Source organism: Syngnathoides biaculeatus, chromosome 6 (assembly GCF_019802595.1).
Source record: "Syngnathoides biaculeatus isolate LvHL_M chromosome 6, ASM1980259v1, whole genome shotgun sequence".
NCBI classification, from domain to species: domain Eukaryota; kingdom Metazoa; phylum Chordata; class Actinopteri; order Syngnathiformes; family Syngnathidae; genus Syngnathoides; species Syngnathoides biaculeatus.
Window position 1 is genome coordinate 24498023 of NC_084645.1, and position 24129 is coordinate 24522151.

The window sequence follows — 24129 nt, forward strand, 5'->3', positions numbered from 1 at the left end:
GAATGAACAAGAAAGTCAAGTGCCTCGGTTAGAACTGCAACAGAGAGAAATACAACACAATTATACGTCCCCTGAGGTTGTATAGTTTGGAGTACAAGCAATATTTACTGTACAAAGTTACGCAATAGCACGCCGTTCCGCGCACTTCAGATACAGAATCCCATTTTTTTTTTTTAGGGGCGCCATTTCCGTGCTCCGTGTAGTCCTGCTCCTATTGTAGACTGCGGAACGTATAAAACTACAGTTGACACGTCGCAGTTTCGGCAAAACATTTGTTTTAGGCGACATTTCCAGTTCGCCTGTGAGCGTGCGTAGGGATTCCATTAATACGTTCCGAGCGTTTTATATGTTTGCCCGTTTTTCCCTCCGCGGGGTAGAAAAGGTTGAAGAGGTTAAACGGTTTTATTTGCTCTGTTTGTTCAGCTGAGAATCTCCACGCTGCTGTGAAATTGTTCTTGCGCCCGGGATGCATCTGTCCCCCTACCCCACGTGAGAGGGAACAAGTAAGCAGGAAGCAAAAAAAATAAAATATTGCACAAAGAAACCCGATCCGGCGAACACCGTCCGATTCAATGGCTTTGAAACTCGAAGTTGGTTTTCAAGTGTTCCCCTGCTGGTGACCTCCAAGCTCGCGAAGTTCTCACGGGTCATCGTCGCGAATGTGTCTGGCGGACGAGCAGATGCGGCGCTCGGTCGGTGTGTGACGTAAATAGCATCGCAAACCCAACCGGGACGTAGCTGGGGCTTTTGTCTGCTTTTGATCGGTCGATTAATAAAGCACGACAATGGGTGACATCGTCAGATAGAACAGCTGGGTTGTGATTGTCGACTGGAAAGATTCTGAATGCGGGAGTTTCTGCTGCCGGCCTGATGAATGGCTTCCAATCTATGCTCCGTTAGTTTCGGTGAACTCTCCTAATTGTTCCTAAGTGTGACATTTGTGCATTTGTGCTCTGTGAATTACTGGCAACCGGTTCAGGGTCCACAACGCATCTCACCCGAAGTCAGCTGGGTTCGGCTCCGGTGCACCAGCCACACTAATGACCTCGAGCGCTACGGTATAGAAAACGGATGGATCGTTTCGACAGCAATTAATGCGGGGATGTTTGATATTGATTACTGAGATGTTCCTTAAAAAAACTGTAATTCTTGCTGTTTCATGCTTCTCTGACCCATAGTTTGCTTTCTCTGGTCCAAATCGCTAGATGGTTTGGAACACAACAAATATCAATTAAACTTCTTCTTCTTCTTCTTTCGGCTTGTCCCGTTAGGGGTCGTCACAGCGTGTCATCTTTTTCCATCCAAGCCTATCTCGTCTTCCTCTCTAACACCCACTGTCTTCGTGTCCTCCCTCACAACATCCATCAACCTTTTCTTATACTCAGTGTCTCGCCTGTGGCCCTGTCCAAACCATCGAAGTCTGCACTCTCTCACCTTGTCTTCAAAACATCCAACTTTGGCTGTCCCTCTAATGAGCTCATTTCTAATCCTATCCAAGCTGCTCACTCATTTCTGCTACTTCTTGTTGTTTCTTCTGTGCCACCGTCTCTAAACCTTACATCATGGCCGGCCTCACCACTGTTTTATAATCTTAGCGCTTCATCCTAGCGGAGACTCTTCTGTCACATAGAACACCAGACACCTTCCGCCAAATCTTCCACCCCGCTTGGACCCGTTTCTTCACTTCCTTACCGCACTTACCATTGATCAGTATTGTTGACCCCAAGTATTTGAAGTCGTCCACCCTCGCTATCGCTTCACTCTTCCTCCTCCCTCCCTCTCATTCACGCACATATATTCTGTTTTACTTCCGCTAATTTTCATTCCTCTCCTTTCCAGTGCATAGCTCCATCTTTCTAATTGTTCCTCCACCTGCTGCCTGTTTTCACAATTTCATCTACAAACATCATGGTCCAAGGGGATTCCAGTCGAACCTTGTTTGTCAGCCCATCCATTACTACCGCAAACGGGAAGGGGCTCAGCGCGCATCCCTGATGCACTCCGACCTCCACCTTAAATTCTTCTGACACACCAACGCCACATCTCACCGCTGTTCTGCTGCCCTCATACATGTCCTGTACTATTCTAACGTATTTCTCCGCCACATTGGACTTGCGCATGCAGTACCACAGTTCTTTGAATAAAATACTGTATTTTACTGTATTTTAATAAAATACGGGCTGGAGTTACTTGCCAAAATTGAGCATGCTTGAAGATGGGAGGCTTTACCTTTCCTTGTTAGACCATAACACACAGTTCTACTTGACGAGGAGTGAATGTACTCTACCAAGGACGTGTTGAACCACTAAAGATGTAACATATTTCTCCGCCACAAAACACAATAGTATTATCTCTTTCTGAAAAAGAAGCGCATTTGGAACTCTTTGGCGAAGGAATCGTAAAATCACCCAAATCATTATAGATATTAAGATCGTAACGACAAGAGTTCAAGCTTTTAACCGGCATGCCTTTGGGACCTTGATGGACCCAAAACAACCAGCACCGTCCCTATTTTCAAATAGTCTCGCTCTTTCAACAATGTCCCCTAATTTCCTCCTTCCATAATGACGACGGCTGATCCCTAGCTTTGAGGCACCTGCTGGAAACGCTGATTGAATTCGTCTCCGGAGGACGCAACTCTCAAGTAAAAATCCTGATGACTTTTATTTTTTTGTCGAAACGTCTCGCACCAAAGGCTCGGGACCTAGCTACCGGCTCGAGTCGAGTGCGCTGAGAAAAGAGGGTTAATGACGGAGCAAAATGACATTGATGAAATATTCTACAGCGCGGGTGGCCTCATTGTTCAAATGAGGCATTGCCCACACGCCATTAAGCGTGGCGGCGGCGGGCAGGACTTGCGTGGGAGTTAAGCAGCTGCCCGTCACTCACTGAGGGGGGAAAAAAAGAGATGACGTTTAAGCAAAAATGGATTTTTGATGCCGTAGCGCCGCGCTAATGTGTTGCGGATGACAAACAGTTTTGCGCCATTAATGACAGTTTGTCAGCCCGCGAAGAAGGAGAAGGGCGGGCTGATTTGGCCCCATGGTGAGCTCGTTTTATTTTTTTCGACTGCATCTTGAGTCAGATTATACAAAAATGGTTTGAGGGACCTTGCCACAAAGCGCAAAGCCGAAGGAATCACAAAGCCGACACTTGAGCGATTTTTATTTAATTTTTTTATTTATTTTAAGGATGCTGCACTTGCACATTGGTGCCATCAGTTTTCCATGACTCATGGTTTTCAGTGACAATATTAAATGCACGAACTGCATTGGTCCCGCACGGGCAAATAAACCCAGAGGCGTCGGGGATGAGGAGAGGCTTGCATCTCTTTGCATTTGTTCAAGTGTACGACATCAGCAAAAACGCATGAACTCCGACTATTGATGTTTTTTTTTTTCTTCTTTTACAATGCGAATCCTTGATGATACATAATCATATTCCACTGCGATGGCAGCGGCTCACTCTCACAGTTAGTCATCGTCAGAGGCAAAGTATTATTCCCATGTGTAGGTTTTGCGAGAGCTGTGCCAGAATTATTATTTTTCCCAAAATATAGCGACACTGTCCATAACAACCACAATATCATTTTTCTACTCAGGCAGAACTGTCAGTATCTTTTTCCCTGATTCATGAAAGATGACAAAATGTGTTATAATTGTGACAATCCCTCATTGGATGTCTCTTAAGATTATTAAATCCACTCGGACAATGGGGCAAAAAAAGTATTTAGCCAGCCACCAACTGTCCAAGTTCTCCCACTTAAAAGGATGAAAGGTTTGTAATTTTCATCATAGGTATAGCTCAACTACGAAAGGAAAACATTTTGGAAAAAAATCCAGAATTCTGACTGATTTTAAAGAATTTATTTGCAAATTAATATGCAAGATTTCTGGCTCTTACAGACCTGTAACTTCTCATTTAAGAGGATCCTCTGTCCTCTACTTGTTTCCTATATTAAAGGCCCCAATATGAGGTCATTTTCAAAATCACTTTTGGTAAAAACTCAACATCTCCTGTTTGGAAGGGAAAGAATATCGAGTTGCATCCAAAGAACACTCTTCCTACTGTGAAACATGGGGTGGAAACATCATGTTTTTTGGGGCTGTTTTTTCTACAAAGGCACCAGGGTGGAAGGAAAGGAGGAAATTTGACATTTTGAATGAAAACCTCCTTCCATCAGAAACGCCACTGAAGATGAAAACTGGATGAATATTGCACCATGACAATGATCTCAAACACATCTCCACGGCAACAAAGGTGTGGCTTCATAAGAAACATTTCCACTCTTGCAGTGGGCGAGCCAGTCTCCAGATCTCAATTGCAAAATCTTGGATGGAGTCGAAAGTCCCAGAACGTCACTGCTCCGGGGATCTCCATGGAGGAATGGGCCAAAATACTGGGAATGGGGTGTGGAAACCTGGTCAAGACGTACAGAAAATATTTGACATCTGTCATTGCCAACAAGGCCCATCTAACAAAGTATTTTATTATCGACCAAATACTTTTTTTCCATCATAATTTGCTCATAAATTATTGGAAAATCAGACAATGTGATTTTCCGGATTTTTTCTGTTCTCATTTTGTCTACCCGTGATGAAAATTATGATCTTTTCTCATCTTTTTAACTGGGAGAACTTGTACAGTTGGTGGCTGACTACATTTTTAAAACTTTAAACTGTATTTTTTTTATTGTTAAGACAAGGACAGATGGTCAGATTAGGTGACAGTTTATGTTTCTCTCATCATATCAGAAATAACACTTGACAAAATACTGTAAACCATAATTTATTTATGACTTCAAGCCTACAGTTACATTCCACTTGACTACTAAAATAAATGAAAAGCAAATTAAAATAAAATATCATAAAGTGAATTTATGAAGTATGAAAAACAGAGCCTTATCTTTTTAAAAGGAAAATTTGTGCTGCGCTCTCATTATATTTCCATAACTTGAGAGCGCAGTGTCATTTTTCTATATTGGCTACGGCGTTGCACAGCGGCAGCTCAAACCTCGTGTTTGCTCACTCTCGCCCTAAGCCGAAGAGAAAAGGAGATAAGATCTTTTCCCCATCATGAAATCACTCCGGAGTTCGGCACGGATTTGGTTGTGCACAGTTTCATCAAACCTGGACGCCGACCGCAAAGTGATTGAACGCATCCTCCCATTTGGAATATTATGGCGTGGAATGGCGGCTGACCCCGGGAGCGGCGGAAAGAGCGATTACGAGCGAACGCCACGAGCCGATAGCGCCTTCTCGCCCGGCTGCCCCGCGTGGAGAACAACAGGATGGGATTTGATGCAGGACCCGATTAAAGTGTGCGAGTGCGTGTCGGTGTGTGCATTCGTCCACGGCACGAGTGTTTACGTCTCGGCGACGAGGACTGGCGACATTTTGAGCAAAAGGTTCTCGTGTCAGATAGCCGCCATCTGTGGTGGAAGATGACAGGCGGGGAGCCCCAACGATGGATGGCGGCCCCGCAAATGAAACAAAAAATAATAATAATGACGCTGAGGCATGTTTCGATGGTCTAAGGTTGTGAGAACAGAGCCCTCGTCTGCGGTTTCGACTTTAATCCCGCTCATTCGTAATACTTCGGAATCATGCGCCGAACGGTCAACTTTCATTATGTTCTAAAACTGGCGTGAGTAATCTCATAAAGAGATTAATAACATGTGTATTAAATGTTTCTCTTAATTCATATCAATAACTCAACCGTCCGTAATTAGCTTCCTTCTTATATATTCATTATAACAATTTATTGACGACTCAACCGGCTGCCGACCGTGAAATGAATGCAGCGTTTTGAGTGACTGCCGTTAATTGTCGTGATGAGGAAAATGCTTTATTTCCTTAAAAGTAACGAGTAATGATGCGGCTCAGTTAATGGCTGTGTCAGGGTTTCGAAAAGATGGATGGCTCAGTTAAAACTGGCATGACATCTCAAAGCAACGTGCTCGCGAACACCAAATGGACGCACCCAAGGTCGTTTTGGCGTCGTGACCTGTGTGCTAATAATGTTATTTGTTTCACGATACTGGTAACGGTTAGTTACATTACCAGTAAAAATACGATAATTGGTGAGGGTGTGGTACGAGTGACTTTAGACCACAGGTGTCAAACTCAAGGACCGGAGGCCCAGATCTGGCACGCCACATGGTTTCATGTGGCCCGCGAAGTCATTGGTGTCAAAATCTGTGATTCTTGTGAAAATATGTCCCAACATTTAAAATTTTCATATGTAATAAATGATACAAGCGGCCAGAAGGGTGTCCGGGCTCTCCCTTAGAGATGGGGTGAGAAGCTCGGTCATCCGGGAGGGGCTCAGTGTCGAGCCGCTACGCCTCCGCATTGAGAGGAGCCCGATGAGGGGGCTGAGGCATCTGATTCGGATGCCTCCCTGGTGAGGTGTTCCGGTTCCGTCCCACCGGAAATATACCCCGAGGATGACCCAGGACACACCGGAGAGACTATGTCTCTTGGCTGGCTTAGGAACACCTCGGGATCCCTCCGGAAGAGCTGGAAGAAGTGGCTGGGGAAAGGGAAGTCTGGATATTCCTGCTCAAGCTACTTCCCCCGCGACCTGACATGGAAAAGCAGTAGATAATGGATGGATGGATGGATGGATAAATGATAATGTTGACATACGCATTTTTGTGTTACCAAACACGAATAATGGTTGAAAAACCCCATCAGGCTTGGTTTCTGATTCCAAAACTAGTTCATAAATGTCATATGTGAATATGATGAGGCGATTCAGGTTTTCGATGGTTTCACCATCACGGCCCAATGAGGGAAGTTGTAACTACAATGTGGCCCGCGACAAAACTGAGTTTGATACCCCTGCTTTAGACTAACATCGCCTTTGCTCAAATCAGCAAAATGTGACAAAGCAGTTGTATTCCGTTGAAGACAATTTAATCACACACACAACAATGCAACACAGACACGATAAAACAACTTACACAAAATAGAAGTTCAAAGACCGAGTAGTTGAATGAATGTTCCCAAACGGGCCAATGTTCTATCCGGTGAATATTCCAAGTGAGCGAATGTTCCAGAAATGTCCAAAGACAAAAGGCAGAAGGCGTCCGTGTATTTGTCCCGAGCAGCGGTGCGGTGCTAAAAAGACCCCGTTGACGGTCTTTGTCATCCTTATAAAGGCACTCCTTGGAAAATTCCAAAATCCCGCATCACAAAAGATCTGCATCATAATACAAGGATGAATTTAATTTAATTTAATTGAATTAATTTAAAAGTATGAATGGAAAATAAAGAGAATAAAGACTAAAAATACACACACACACACCCATAACATGGGAGATAGTTGTCGATTAATTGACAATCCTGCCACTTGTGTGGAATTGATTGTGGATTAATCTGTGTTTGTAAGCAATTAAGTTGAAATAAATTGCTCTCCTTGGCTGCCGCTAGCAGAGTTTAAAAGAATAACAACCCGAAAAATAAACTATGGGAGAGAAATATTTATCTACCATAACACAGGTCCAAACTTTGGGCGAGAGACAGAGTCCACTTTGGACAGCTCATCAATCAACAGCTGGAGTCATATTGTGTATTTCCCTCTAGAATGGACCATAAAACATTTGAAGACTTTTGGATTTTGTTACGGTGGCAGCGTCATGCTTTTCAGGCTGTTTCGCTTCAGCTGGAACTTGGGCCAGAGTCAAGGTGGATGATGCCAACAAAAAAGACACGAGGGTTAATCAACGGCCCTAAACGGTAGAAAGTGTAATTCAGATTTATTTATCTGTGAGCACGTGCCAATGGCGAAATAAAACATCACGCTAACAGTACGGCAAAAAAAAAAAAAAAAAAAAATCTAAATGTGTGTAAAAGTAATATTTAGCAGCATTGCAAGATAAGCACACACAAGCAAGGAAATTGGCACGGATGACGATGCCCGTCGTTGGCGACAGATGAAACTGCAGCGCCAAGGCGTTGTAAAATAAAATCGAGTGCAGGCGGGCTTTGCTTAGTCGTCCTCACGCTGCAAAATTACAGCTAAGTCGTAATGAAAACGCGCCCGCCTTGGCAATTGTGTTGCGGCTAATCTAAACCACCCGGGACAACGTGCGGCTGCTCAGACGTGTCACGGCGCAACGCAGCGAGGTCGCTGGCGTAACCGCCGTCGCATCTCTTTGGGGAGCGAGCACAGATTGTTCTCAATATGCTTCGTGATGGCGGACGACGGAGGGAGGTTAAGACCGGTTGTCGGGGATCCGAAAGCCCCCACATTGAGCCCGCTAGACGAGGAAGACCAGGTCACAATTCTTATTGTTCTCCATTGACAGCATTACATCAATTTCAACCAACTTCGAAACAGATTTATGCCAGAATATCAGTCATCCAACAATTATTTTCAGATTTGATAAAGAAATAATGAAAATCGGAAAAGGTTTTCTCCAGAGTCAAATTGTCACCGTCTGAAAACATTTTTTTCTGGCACATTTTTTCCAACATATTTTTTAAAAGTCATACAAATACCAGTCATAAGCGTCAAAGAATAATTGTCAAAGTCATTTTTCACTTATTGTCAGATTATCAATAAAACAATACCAGTGTGCTTTTTTTTCTTCATTTTTGTGTAGATTTTCAGTGATCCTCAAGTTGTTTCAAAAACATTAAAAAAATGATTTGGGGAAATTATACTGTTAGGCTAATGAAATGTAAGTAAACCACACTAATATTAATGCATAAAACTGAAATACTAAGCATACTGCCATCCATAAAATCCAATCCAATGTCATTTGCCGACTCCCACTAAAGGCCACGCCTTTTGAAGCGTCAGACCGTCAAACTCGCAGATACTACAGTGCAGAGCGTGAGAATCGTGACCCAAAATGGACAAAAATAACTGAACCTCACGTACATATTTTGTATCAATATTATGCAAAATCTATTTTAATGCATGTACTGCGATAAAATGATGGGAAAATCAGTAATCAAATTGAATAATATTTGATACCCAAGCCCTAATAGGAAGCATGTATAAGCGTATGGTTAATAATTGTGCGTGTGTGATCATACAGTACACGTGTCTTTCGTCAATAAATGTTTACACCCTCATTATTATCACGTACCTTCACGATCCATTTGCAACATCATAAAAGCTCTTACAACGCCCGGCAACGTAACAACGGCAAACGTAAAAGAAAGCAGCGCAATCCGATCGCGCGACGACGGGTGATCCGGCGCGCGAGCCAGACAGAATTAGACGCCGGCGAGGCCGAATTGCGATTCCGCGCGGCTCGCCTCGCTTTTGTGCGGATTACAATGCTCATTCACGACCTGTGCTATTGAAATCGCATCGAGCCAAACGCGCGGCTCTCCATTGACGGCGCGCCCGACACGTCAGACAAAAGACGCGACTGACGGTGACTGCGAGTGAGTTGGCCAGCAGCGCGTGCGTGGGAACGAGTGTGGGTTTTGTTTGGATGGAACGCGTTTGACCGTGACTGCACCGTCGACTAGTACAGAACATTTTTAAATGGTGTTGGTTTGCGCGAGGAGTGCGGAGTGGCAAATTTTCCGTGAAACGACAGTGCGGGCGATGGAGGATGAAGATCTGAGGAGAGCAGGAAGGTACGGCAATGTGAACGAGGTCACCCCTGGCCGGCCCATAAAAATTGCTCGAGAACACCCACTGAATTTTGATAGATCCCGTGTAATTTATGAATTTAATCGTATGGAGATGCCTTCTTGGAAGACATGATTAAACAAAAAAAAACAAAAACGGATTGATTAGCCCAGGAGAGCCTCGGTTCTCGACCGCAATCCGTTTTAGAAGGGGGTTCGAAAACAGATTTGTTTGAAAACCGAATCAACCGCCGCGCAAGTTATGTTATTTCCGGTTTTTTTTCAGGGGTTCGCTCGAATTGACAATAACAAAGCGCGTCGTGGGTGGGTCACCTGGCTGGGCTGCGTGCGTTCTGTTATTTCCGGGTTTTTTTTGGCAGGGTTTGAATTCACAACAAAGCATGCCGTGGGTTAGCTGGTCTGCCCGCGCCCATTCAGCTGGGGGCCTTCAAATACCGATTTTCGTTCGAAAACAGAAGCAAAAACAAATCTCAAAATTTTCGTTGGAAAACCGATTTGTCCGAGAACCGAACCTGTACTGTAGTTGGGCGGAACGGTGGATCAGATGGTAAACCGTTGGCCTCGCAGTTCTGAGGTTCAGTCCTGGACTTTGCATGTTCTCGCAAAAGCTGTCTATCCTAAGGGAAGATGTATTTTCGAGGGGAGCGAGAGCTAACTAGCTAGCTAACCCCAAATCGTAATTGCACTGGATAACTGCTGATGTGAACAAAGCTGTTTAAATTCTTATATATTGGAGTAGGGGCGGCACGGTGGGTCATCTGGTAAAATGTTGGCCTCACAATTCCTGCATGGGTTTTCTCCGGGCGCTCTGGTTTCCTCCCACGTCCCAAAGACATGCGACATTAATTGGACACTCTAAATTTCCCCTAGGTGTGATTGTGTCTATGTGCCCTGCGATTGGCTGGCAACCAGTTGAAGGTGTACCCCGCCTCCTGTCCGTTGACAGCTGGGATTGGCTCCAGGACTCCCCGCGAACCTCATGAGGATAAGCTAAAGATAAAAAAAAAAAAAATGGATGGATGGAGCTTTTTCTCCGCTTCTTGGTCAGAAACCGATGTTTTTGGTGAGACCAACACGTTTGACTGCGAATTACTAAAGAACGGAAAAAGCTGGATGATTAGTAGTTGAATTCAAAGTGAAGTTTTATGGGTCGATTAGTTTACAAACACAAGGGAAACAAAAGGTAAATCTTGCAAAATGTTTTTTTTTTGCCAATAAGAGAAAAAATATATTCAGCTTGCCTTGCACGACAGACATATTGGGACTGACTTTGAAGTGGTGTGAGTTGTTCTCTGTGGCGTGTCTCGACGGACATAATCCAGTCAGGCGTGCCACATCGGAGAGTAGAAGTGATGCTCGTTAGAGGTTCGGTTTTATGGGAGCACGAGAACAATTTGCGACCCCGTTCAAGAAGGCGGGACGATGTTCTCCGATAACAAGCAAATGGCCGCTTTATCGTCTCATCGTGGGGCCCATTTATCGGTTTAAAGCTGGGGCGTCCGTGTGAGTGACAGCCTTCGGGCCCGTTTTTTGCAGGTAGATGAAGGGCAAGCGTGCGTGCCGGCGCCGAGGAACACGGCGGACGGCGTGAATTATTGATGCTTTAAAAAAGCCGTGGAGGCAGTCTCCTTTGTTGCCTCTGTTCGGCTCCGCTCTCGTCAAATGCAACACCGTGAAGATAATTGTCACCTTTGTTTTAGGTTTTTTGTTTTTTGTTTTGTTTTTTTTTTTACACGTGGGAGATACAAAAGCGTATCAGGGCCGTTTTTTTTTTTTTTTTTCAAATTTTGATAGAATAACCTTGCCATTTTGCAAGAAACAAGTTGAAATGGTTAATTTGATTTCCTAAATAAATAATTCATTTGGCTTGGACTGCTAAATTGGAATTTTGACTTTTGCAAATAGAAAATATGACCGTAAGAGTCATGCATTCATTATAAAAAGGGAGGGCGGGGGGCAATTTTAATACTATTACAACTGTATTCTTGTGAAATCGGGTCTATTTACACATTTTTGCAAACATTTTGACACTATAATTTATACCACCACATTCTTCTCCGTAAAATTACTAACCATTTTTATATTTTGACCTAATCGCGGAGGTTTTAAGTTAGCCTCCCTTCACTCAATTTCAGAATGCTCCTCCTTTTTTTTTTCTTGTGCAATTGATCAAACTAGGACAATACAGTAAAGCCTCGGCTCTTGAACGTCCCCGTTTTCGAACAAATTGGTTTTGGAATGGAAATTTAGAGATTGTTTTCGAACGAAAATCGGTACTCGAACGCCCCGATAAAACCCGGAAATGATATATTGCGCGCGGCCAGACCAGCTGACCCACCCACGACGCGCTTTGTTATTGTCAATTCGAACGCCCCCCCCCCCAAAAAAAAAAAAAAAATATGGAAATGACATAACGCATGCGGCCCAATCAGCGCACTTTTGTTATTCTGTATAACGCAGCTTCTGTGCACCGACGTGTCCCGGTAGTGACTGTTGTTTTTCTTCTTATCTAGGACTACCGTATTAACCCCCAATTATGGCTCCAAAGAAGGCAAGTTGCTTGTTTAAGGTTAATCTGCACTTTACAAGGCTGGGGGCCGAGTCGCTACAGATACGGCAATCCACTCCCTGCCTAGCATACTACTAAAGCATCAATTTTAAGCAAAAAAATACATATATTTCTCAACTTATTCCATTATATAAAGTATTTAAACCATACAAGTATTTGTACTATGCAGTTTATTATCAGGAAAAGCTAAAAAAAAAAAGTGCTTTAAAAATCCAAATTTTTTTAGAGTTGGAACGCATTATTTCTTTGTTCATTCATTGTAATGGGGAACATCGATTCAGTTTTCGAACAAATCACTTCTCGAACTGTTTTCTGGAGCGGATTGTGGTCAAGAATCGAGGCATCACTGTATTAGGATTTGGTTCTGAAAGTCTTTATTTTGGTGGATGTTTTCTGGCAATGTGTTTTTCTTGTGCGCAACACTTTATCCTTGAAAAAAAAATAAATGGCGTCTTTATTCCGAGCGTCCACATCTGCTCGGCTCAGGTCTGCCTAGTGATCTGGAAGAGAAGAGACTCCCCTCCCACCCACCCTCCTCCCACACACCACAATCTTCCCCTCCCTCCCCCGCTCGCCCTCCCTGAAGGAATAGTTTCACACACACCGGAAGAGGATGGAAAGAGTCGGAAAGTCGAGAGAACACGCACTGAACTTGCAGCAAGCGTATCTTGGCCATGCGTGAACTGATGCTGATGACATTTACATGTAGCTGTGACGCCTGAACGGCTTCAGTCGCTCTGAGGGTCCGTGCAAAAACGTCATGTTGCGGGCGGCGGTGGGTGGGCGCGAGTGGAAATACGCTCGCGGGCGCACAGACGCTGCAGTTTAACATTGCAAGACAAACACTTTAGTCGTACAATTCTCTGTCGTGCGGTGTGAAGGAGAGCCCAACTGACATATGGACTAGACAAGCGTGTTAGATAACAACAGCCCAGACGTGTATTTCTTTTATTTTTATCCCCCCCCCCCCCTCCTCTCAGGGTGTATTGCTAGCTCAGTGAAAATGTGAAGTAGTCGGAAACCTTTGGAAGCCAATTTGCAAATGTCATCTCATTCCACCGGCTAACTTTTCACGCGGCTACGATAAAAGCACGATGGAAGGAGCGACGGACGGCTCGCGGTGAAGAAAGCGATTTCATTTATCCGCCTTCGCGCTCCGAGCAGCGGGATGTCGCCGCGAATGTTTGCGCTGGCCGTCTGTGGTTGATCAAAGCTCATCCGTCGCTCATGGAAAAACAGAAACCCTCATTTACGAAAAAAAAAATGTTACAATATTTTGAGAGTAATTAATAGAAAGCAAAGGCGGCAAAAGGAGTCACTCGAGCTACTTAAAGGTCAAGTGTCATGAAATGGATGATGTTTAGTATGTTATTAATGAAAAAACGGTAGCTTGAATGGACCATTTTGAAGTATATGGCTTTTGGTAACTCCCGCCATGAAAATCCTCTCGCGGGAAGCTAGCTCGTTCCTTCGTGTTAGCCAAAATGCTGGCTCGTTGCATTGCTGGATATTGCTTGAACACTCGAGAAGATGGATTAATTCTTCATGCTTTTAAAAAACACACAGTCTGTCGTGAAAAATGGATTGCACGGGTGCAAAGGACGAGAGCTTTGTGGTTTCCAAATGACAGGTAGGTGTGTATACAACTACTAAAAAAAACAATAGTTTTAAGGGGGCGTAATCCAAGTGAAAACAGGGGTGTTAAATGTGTCTATGTGCGCATTGGAAGGCTTCCGTACAGCAGCCGCTGAAGGACGGCTTCCGCAGGCCTTGTGGCTCGCCACCGGACTTGTCGACAAGGCCGAGCCTTGTTGGGTCGTCACGGCGCCGGAAGTGGATCGGACGGGGAGGCAGTTTGGCCGTGCCGTCGTCGTCGCTCGCGGGCGGTGTTTTTATCACCGCCACGCGGAGGTAGTTTGACCGTGATCTGCATATCATCTAAATATGGCTCGAAACAGGGTAATATTCCCCCTGTCACTTCACTCGGTTCTGAGAAGAGTTTCCGTGTCTTAAGGGCTGTGTTCGTCTCCCATAGTAGGGTCCACAGCGTGTTTTTAATGGCGAATGTCCGGGGTGATGTCACCGGCAGGAGACTTTTGCAACTTTGCGCATGGATGACGCGCGCTTCGCTCATATTTATTTTTTGGTATGGACATTGAAGTGAATCATGTTATTTACATTTTTCATTACAATATCTATTTTAGAATATTTATAGGGATGACACTTGACCTTTAGGTAGAAGTACGTACTGCATAAACAGCTGAAGTAGAATTCAAAAAGTACATAATCTTAAAATACATTTATCTATGAAATAATCCCTGCTAAATGAGATTAAAAATGCTTTGTACTTTTTTGTACAGTGCTAATAACCTTGCCAAGTTTGATACATATCTCATGTTGTGAAGTCATCCACGGAGGTTAAAAAAATTGAATAAACGACTAAGAGTATTGAAATGTAGGGAGTAAAAAGTCAAAGTTATCAAGGAAAACAAATCCTCAAATAAAGCAGATCTGAAAAATCTCAAAGTCTCCGTTACTTAGCACCAGTTACCCCCCCCCAAAAAAAATTCCAAACGGAGCCACCGTCGAACGTAATTTGCGATTCCTTTCATCTGGTCTCCAAATATCGGACCAACTACTCTTGTGTTACTTTCAAAGGGAACTTCTCAGACTAGTAGCGCACTTTCCAGCCGGTAATGAGGACTTAATTTCTTGTGTTTCCCATTGAACTCGCGCGGGCCCGAACCCCGGCTGGATCCGCTTCCGACTAATCATTCCAAAATGGGAGCCCGAGCGGAGGCTTTAACGAAGAGCCGAGGAATGGCTCCAATTTGCTGTCCTCCCACCAACCTCTGCTAATCCCCGCGCAGCGATTGCAAACTGGTCGCGCCGCGTCAACGGGAGAGGGGAGGGCGGGGAGTCGGGTTGGGGGGTGGGGGGGGGGTGGACGTCATTGATCCGCCGCCGCAGCTCGGGACGCAGGAATCAATTTGGAAAAAACGAAATTCACAGAGTGCCAAATTAGTTTGACGGGTACAAAAAACGAGAGGCAGGCACGGTGCTTGACAGGTACTGTCGGTAATGGGGAATGCGCTAGCCAGGTAGGAACAGTGGTTAAAAAATAAACAACAGCAAAAAAATCAACACACCCCCGTTCAAAAGCTAATATCTCAGTGCTGCCATCTTTTCTCATAAATCATTTTTATCTTCTTTGAAGCTACCTAATGATTATCACACGAGTAGTATTGTTTCATACGTCCATCCATCCATTTTCTTAGCCCCTTATCCTCACAAGGGTCGCGGGGAGTGCTGGAGCCTATCCCACCTATCATCAGCCAGGAGGCGGGGTTACACCCTTATTTGGTTGCCAGATAATCGCAGGGCATATGGAGACAAACAGCCACAACCATAATCACACCTTGGGGCAATTTAGAGTCTCCAATTAATGTTATGGAAGGAAACCGGAGTGCCCGGAGAAAAGCCACACAGGTCACAGGGAGATCATGCAAAGTCCACATGGGGAGGGCTGGGAGTGAACCCGGTTCCTCAGAACTGTGAGGCCAACGCTTTCCTGATGATCCACCGTGCAGCTCGTATCGTTTCATATTATTTCATAATAAAAACACCCGGCCTAAAATAGACGTGACAAGATGGCGCCTCACCGAGGGGTCGCCTCACTATAGTGCGCTCGCATAGCACGATTGTTTTTTTTCATTCCGTCTTTGGAGAGTTTACGTGACTTCCTCACACAAAGGAAGACTTGCCAAACTTTAGGAAGTCGACGCCATCATTTCGTTACGGCATTACTAATTCGTTAAAGTAAGTTTCTTTTGGCTTGTTCCGTTAGGGCTCGCCACAGCGTGTCATCTCGGATGAGCGCACATATTTGCTTGGCACAGTTTTTACGCCAGATGCCCTTCCTGACGCAACCCCTCTCGGGGAGTGGAGGCCCCAGTGGGATATGAACTCGCGACCCCTGGTTTAACCAAACCAATGCTCTAACCTCTGAGCTACAGGGCCTCTGCAGAGTTGTCAATTACACAATTATTAATTAGTAATTACTATTTTTTACTAATGTATTATTACTACTACTACTACTATTATTATTATATTTATTAGTTAATTTATTTTACATTTATTTATATTTGTATTTACGATTACTATTATTTTATATCTAAATCTATATACTATATCAAAATATTATATATTATATACAATATATAATGTTAATTACTTTAATTATTAATTAGTAATTAATATTATTATATTTATTTTATATTTTTATTTAGTATTACTATTATGTTATATGTAAATCTATATACCATATTAAAATAGTATATATTATATACGAAATATAATGTTAATTACTTTAATTATTAATTAGTAATTACTATTATTTACTATTATATTTATATTTATTTTATGTATACGTATATGTACATACAGTATATATTTTATTTTGTATGTATTTATTTTATTATTTATTTACTATTATTATTATACTTTTATTTGGTTTTATGTATTTATTTTATCATTTTATTATTATTATATTTATTTAATTTATTTAATATTTATTTACATTTTTATTTACAATTAGTATTTTATATCTAAATATATATACTATATTAAAATATTATATACAATATATAATGTGAATGACTAATTATTAGTCATTACTATTATTTACTATTATCATTATTATTATTATATTTAATTTATTTTATGTATACATTTTATATATATATATATAATTTGTATATATCAATTTTATTATTTGTTTACTGTAACTATCATTTTTTAAATTTCATTTCATTTGTGTATTTTGTAATTTTTTTTGTCAAAAGGTTGTTCTGTTGGCTTACTCGAGGAGGTCTCACTACCAGAGAAGTTGCTACTTGTGTTCTTTTTCAAAATCAAGACAATTTTGAACAGAGAGACAATCTTAAAATGAAGTACGATCCAAAACGAGTGACAGTACTAATACATAATCAAAGCAACGCTCTCGGCAATTGGAATGCAACCTGGTTTTTCTTGCTTTTTTTTTTTTCTGGTACCAGTCAAAGTATCCCTCAGTGCAGTGGACCAAGAAGAGCACGAACCGAAGCCCGCAGCGCCCCCAGGCCCTCCCTAGTGGAACTGCACCGTCCTTCTCCCTCATCTTTCACTCCCACTTCAATCTGATTTCATCGCTTTATTTCCTCTCAGCGTGACAGCGGATGGTCTCTCTCTCTCTCTCTCCCTCAAGTGTGGGACACGCGTGTGCTAAACGGGGGGTGGGCTGGGTCATACCATACATACAAATCGTGCACCCCCCCCCCAAAAAAAAAAGAAAAAGTAGGCTTGTCGAAAGACGCACTTGCTCATCCAAAAAAAATGTAAAATAAAAGGAAAAAAGAAACGGAGAGAGTGAGTAGAAGTGTGTGTGCGCGCCACGCGTGGGAGTGGATCTCCCTCCCTCCCTTCCTCTCCCCCCCTCCTTCTCATCCTTCCATCCATCCCAGTTCCCATTTGCATTCCTCCTCATTGCGGGACGGAGCGTTCGCGCACGCAAGCACAGTCTGGGAGTCGCGGAGAAACGGATGCTCGCCGTCCCGTCTTTTGATTTACTCGGCGTTTTTTTTTTTTTTTTTTGTGGGGGAGCTGCTAGGACGCCAAATATTCCCCCCACCACCGCCGCCAGCCCACGCTTGAAGGTGTCGGACTCGGGGTTGCGCGCGCGTGCGCACGCCTCGGCGGAGCTCGCTCGGAGTTGCCGTCGCGCCGGGGTGGAAATGCGAAAGGATGCTCGGCTGCAGCGGCGCTGAGGATCGCAGCAGGTGAGTTATTCCCACGCGTGCCCTACATACACAAATGGGTCAGGATGGTGTGATTTTAATCCTCGCGCACACACACACACACAAAAAAAAAACAAAAAACTAACAATAAGCTTCATGTAAAGTCCGGTGGAGGCGCGTCCTCTGCAGGTAGCGCGCGCACCACGAGGAAAATCTGATCATTTTTGCGAGCGCTTCGGTCGTGTAGGTGTGCGACCGAGTGTGTGCAGAAGGGATTTGCCCATTAATCACGATGTAATTGTCCCGCGAATGTGATTGCGAGCACCTTTACAGAAGGCCCACATTAATCTTCGCCGCTGTGATAACATTGGCAGCCTCATCTGCAAAGATGGCTTATCTGCTCAATGGTCTGCATCCTGCAATTTGATGAACCCCCGCCCCCCTCCCTCCCCACTCGCTCTCTCGAACATTTGGGATATGACGTTAAGTCAACGGCAAGACGGCAAAACTTGGGTCTTTTGACAGCTTCGCCCACCCCCCCCCCTTGCCCGTATCTTTGCAGTCCCCCCCGTGCTCGAGAACAAAACAGATGCGGCAGAGCAAGGACTGTGTAACGCTGCGCCTGCGGACATTCATAAAGTGCCGTTCGGTTATAAATAGCCTCGGGGAGGGATAGGACGACAGCAGGGGGGGGGAGAAGCAAAGAGGGAAGGCGGAAAACCGGGGGGGGGGCATTTCCTACATGACCCCCACTCCTCCCAGAAAAAAATAAAAATAAAAATCAAGGAAAGATCAAGCGAGAAAAGGGTGTGGCATCGGTAAAGTTAAGATTTTAAAAAGAAAAAGTTTATTTTTTTTGCAACTTTTTGCTATAAAAAATGTTTTTGACTCAGCTCTAGCTAACGACACTGAGCCAGCACGCGAGTCGGGTAAAGCAAAGGAATCCATACAATTCACTTAAAATATTGCTAAAGTTGTTCAAATTACAGATTTCTATGTCTCTTCAAGAATGTATCGTCACGTTTCGCACAATCATCGGGTGATTTTTATTTTATTTGATTTATTGAGATGCGTTGTGACCCAGAATTTGAGAAGCTGTCGTGAACCTCAAAAAAATCTGCCTAGCATCCCGCCACTCACTCACACCTGATATACAAAGAACGAATCAAGCTCGTAACTCAAACTACTCCTGCGTACTTGGTCGCCGCTTCTTCACTTGAGTCCGATCGGTGTCGGTCAGTTTCAAACTGTTCCTGACCTTAAAAACCAGATCAAGACAAAGAAGGCCTTTCCGCCGTCGGTGGTTCAGGAATGCTAATGCTAAAAACAACGCTAACATTGACGTAGAAGCGCTTCTCTTAAACCGTGTGTTCTCGGCAGAAAGCGACGGGGTGGATATCGACGTCCACTTCAGTACAACTTTCTTTTTTGACATTTACAAATTCGCGATTGATGCTAAGTTTAGCGCTAGTAGCTAGCAGCTATATATTTTGCGTTAAAGCTTAAGTGTCACTGATTCATGTTGTACTTTTTACACAGTTTGGATTACGCAACCATGCCGTGACCTTTAGTTTCATCACTGACTTTAAAAAACAAAAAACTAAAACCGACTTCACAAAACACATTTAATCCATTAGCGTTATCGGTGTTCCAGGAATTGCCGCACTGACAAAAGTGGTGGACTAGTGTGATTAAATACTCTTTTTTTCAGTAAACAAGCTGATGTTTGAGTCCAAAGACAAATGCGATGATGAATCAAATGTGTAATATCAATGGTATGTCTATCTTGATTAGATGTTCTGATGATTGGGACAAAATGCAATATTCAAAGGAGCGTAGTAACATCCTACTGGTATTTCGATACATCCACTAACAGAATTTTTGGATTATTTTTAGTAATAGAGTAGTTTAAATGAAAATTTGCTACAATGCTACTTTTTCCTTTTGTTACGTTGAGCTGCATTCTCCTTTTATTTGTATTCATCGAATATTGTTTTAGTATCTTTAAAAGAGACTGCCTGGGCACCGTCCAAAGTAACCACTTTGAGTCCAGTTCATCAGTCAATTGGAGCCAGGCAGTCATGTGACCGCACCAAAGTCTCTACAGCCCCACGCAGGAAGCAAATCTTTTTCAAGCAAGGGATGGCGCAAGCAACGGCGTCACACTACCAGTCAGAAAAAGCACCCCCCACCCCACCCCTGAATTCATATTTATCTACGTTTACCTGAGAGCAGTAACAGAGCTGGCTTGGATGTGTGTTGTCGTCCCCCCCACCCCCATGTCGCTTGTCAACTGGGGAAAGAGGCACCAGGGACCACCCCTCAAAAACTGGGCGACTCCCCCGGTCACCCATATATAAAAAAAAAAAAAATGCCACCGTTTGACTTGATCTGAAAAAGAACAATGTCATTATCTTCTGTCTGCCTGAAAATGTCCACATTTCAGCCTACAAGAATTCCATTTTGATAACCATGCTTTGATTTGAAAGATCGTAAATTTGAAGTTTTTCAGGACTCAAGTGCGCAAATAATTATTTGAAGGACTGCTTCCACCTAAAGTTCCACTCCCATAATTTATTCAGATTTTGTCCGTTCTTCCCAGTCGTCCTTAAGGCCCAAGACCCGTAGGTTGTCGCCTCTTCCGGCTTAAAGCTTGCGGCTCAACGGCGGCCGCCTCCCAGGCTGCTTTTAGACGTGTGATCCGCTTGGTAGTCCGCGCGGGTTCGGTATGCATTAAATGTGCGGACGGCGACCTTGGCAGCCGGTCATCAATAGGATTCACCTCACTGATCCGCATGAGGAAGGAGGAATCAAACAATCCCCCCTCATCCCGTGCGGAGCGCACATGCTGCCACTGATGTCTTCTCATCAAATTACCACCTGTTTTTCAATACTTCCAATTAGGGTTGTCCCTATTGAATCTTTTTTTTAACCGATTCTCCTACTGATGATTGGTTGAGTCATCAAATAATATTATTATTATTACATTACCTTTATATTATTTACTGATGCATTTGTTCCTGAGTGTTACATTCTCATTTCGGAGAGATGGACTTCATCTCTTGAAATACAAATGTTAGAACTGAGTTTATGGTAAAAAAAAAAAAAAGAAAATTGGTGTACATAATTTGAGACAGGCGGCACGGTGGGTCAGCTGGTAAAGCATTGGGCTCAGAGTTCTGTGGTCCCGGGTTCAATCCCGGACCCCCCTGTGTGGAGTTTCCATGTTCTCCACGTGCCTGGGTGGGTTTCCTCCGGGCCCTCCGGTTTCCTCCCACATCCCAAAAAACATGCAACATTAATTGGACACTCTAAATTGCCCCTAGGTGTGACTGTGAGTGCGGCTGTTTGTGTCAGTGTGCCCTGCGATTGGCTGGCGACCAGTTCAGGTTGTACCCCGCCTCCTGCCCGTTGACAGCTGGGACAGGCTCCCTCGTTAGGATAGGCGGCGAAGAAAACGGATGGATAGATGGATAATTTGAGACAGCAAAATGATAAATGCGGAACAGTTAGCAATCGCGATTAGCATTAGCATACAAGGGGGTTAGCGTTTTAGCTAAAAAAAAGGCTAGCCACCATTCACCTCCCTCATACATAATGTTATATGTACATTACACATCTAAGAATGTCTTAAAAATCACTTAAATGAATTTTGAATATTTTTTTTTATTTATCAGTGGCCCATCACTGCGTCCATCTGCAATAAATGTCCGTGTGAAACATTGGTTCCTGGTGGAACTTTTTTTTTTTTTTGTGACTGTAATGTAAATTTGAGGCAGAAATTGTTCATCACTCAATTTTTTAAGTCAACTTGGCCGAGTTATTTTATTTATTTTTTTTCCCCCGGGCCTACTGCTAATAAGGCCGGGGTATCGCCCCACCCTCTCTCCTTGTGCTTTGGCACCGCGTTTGAAGCCCTGTTTGAGACTAGTGCGAAGCGACAGATCTCAGGCTTGCCCTCTGGTGACACAACCAAATGGCCAGTGGTATTAAGCGGGCTCGCGACGGCTTGTCACGCCCGTGAGTCTCTTGGAGATGGCGTCATCCCGGGTGTAAAGTTGACACCTCCTGCATTGACGAGGTGTTTATTAGCTCCCAGCTGAAGGGGGGGGGGGGGGGGACCGCGACGCCTACATCGGCATGGCAATTACGTTGTTTACTTTTCTGACACAAGTCGCTGCCGTCGTGTGGACGGCCGTCTGGGTGTAGCAAAAACTGGTCTTTGTCGGGGGAGGGGAGGAGCAATTATGAGGGGGTGTTGGGGGAATTGGGTGCATGTTATGATGACATAATCATCTAATTGTGAAAGTTTATTCGAACGGCACCATTCATAAACAAGGGCAGTCCGTCATGCTTTCGAGAGGCGAGAGTAGAGCATATCAATGCAAAAATATAAAATATAGATAATATAAATAATAATGATAATAATATCATAAATATTTTAAAATATATCAATTACTCAAGAAAGTGACACGAGCAAGAAGTATGGTGCAGATATTCTGAAAATTCAACTTTTGACAAAAAAACTGCTGACCAAACAAATGTCCAAGATGGCGAGCCCCAAATGGTGTTTTTTCCTTTATCTTCTATGTAAATGCTTGATTTCAGAAAGTAGCTACAGACATACATTTGGTGCCAAAATGTCCACAATAGATGTATTCATTTTTATAATTTTCATACTTTTACATATCAATTTCAAGATTGTGGCTGAATAATTTCTCTCTCCTGAGTTTGCGAAAGAACCTTTTTAAAAACCGCGGAATTTAAACTCTCCATGTACCGAATTTAATGCCTGCATTACAATTTGAACAATTACAACCTTTACATGCTCTACTCAAAGGAAATTGTGGTTAAGAAGAAGATTCCATTGAGATCAACGCTTAAGATAGCCCCCAAAGCAGTATAAATGACAAGAGAAACAGTAAAATCGAAAGATAGATTGCAACCTAACGCACCAGGCTGGTTTTATTGTGCTCTCACACCAGCAACCTTTTAGTCAGTTTTAATTGAATTGTATTTTGTGTTCCCGTCGGTGAAGTTCGTTTGATCGGGTTTGACCAAAGCCAAGTCATAGCAAACCTTGCTATGATTTCAAAATTATCTCAGTTTGGGCTGCTGTAGTGTCTGGGATTGTTTTTTTATTCAATTAATTTCAACAAAAGTAAACATCTTGGAATAATGAACAGATAAAAATTACTTCCAAAAATGCCAGTACTTCTAAAACCTGTGATTGGATGTAGGTTGCTCTATTGTGTGTCTTGGGTCACATCCCAGGAAATAAACATAACCGGTACAAACATCAAAAGTTGATCGATGAACCGACTGTGAACTGTGTGATGTGGACCAATGTAAAATTTACATCAGCTAGTTTATGTTGGGAAACTACCGTAGTTTCCAGACTATAGAGCGCACCTGATTACAAGCCCCACCCAGTACATTTTTAAAGGAAAAAACATTTTGTACACACACGAGCTGCACCTGATTAAAAGCCGCATTAAACCGCAGGGATGAAAGCGTGTGGAAAAAAATCGCGGCTTATAGTCCGGAAATTACGGGAATCGACGGTAGCCAGTCGAGTGTACACATAAGCCCGAGTATTTTGCTGTGTGTACAGGCTGCTGTAGAAAGTAAAACACAAACGAGGGAAACATTTTGGAACGAAAAATGATGCTGTTCGGGCCTCAGGGCTGGGTGTGGTCGCTTTCGAGTGCCTCGTTGTCACCACATGGAAAAGCCCCCGGGCCTGAAACTGAATGATTCAATTTACTCTTATAGAAGTACTCTAGATGTATGGACGTGAAATTTGCGATGTAGCATAGGTTGTTAGGCGCGTTCTCGTTCACTTCAAACCCCCCCCCCCCAAAAAAAAAAAAAAAAACAAAAACAAAAAAAAAAAGTCTGTCGTACCATCGACTCCCTTTGACAGCCTTGCAGTTTTGTGCTTCACGGCTCCTGGGGACAAAATCCGAAGTTCACGCTTCAAGCCCGAGCCGACGTGTGCGTCGGCCTCTAAATAACTGTTGATTCCTCCCCGATGTCGTGCGCTCTCTCGAACCCGGCGTGGCGGGACGCAATCGTACTTTGCCCCCCGCTTCACCTTCATCGTCAGTGCGGAAAGCGGCGGCGGCGGCGGGGATGACTTGCCAAATCAAATATTTCCCTGTGA

General features: G+C 43.6%; 1 protein-coding gene across 4 annotated transcripts in view; it reads left to right on the plus strand.

The window, feature by feature from the left end:
* The window catches only part of lingo1a (leucine rich repeat and Ig domain containing 1a), a 153980-nt gene that overhangs the window by 98965 nt on the left and 30886 nt on the right, over positions 1-24129 (plus strand). Inside the window, exon 3 of one of the 4 annotated variants that reach the window (XM_061822039.1) lies at positions 17837-18005. The exons of the other annotated variants lie outside the window; for them this stretch is intronic. The gene's annotated coding sequence lies outside the window, so the exon portion shown is untranslated. The remainder of the gene's footprint in view (positions 1-17836; positions 18006-24129) is intronic. 4 annotated transcript variants of the gene reach the window in all.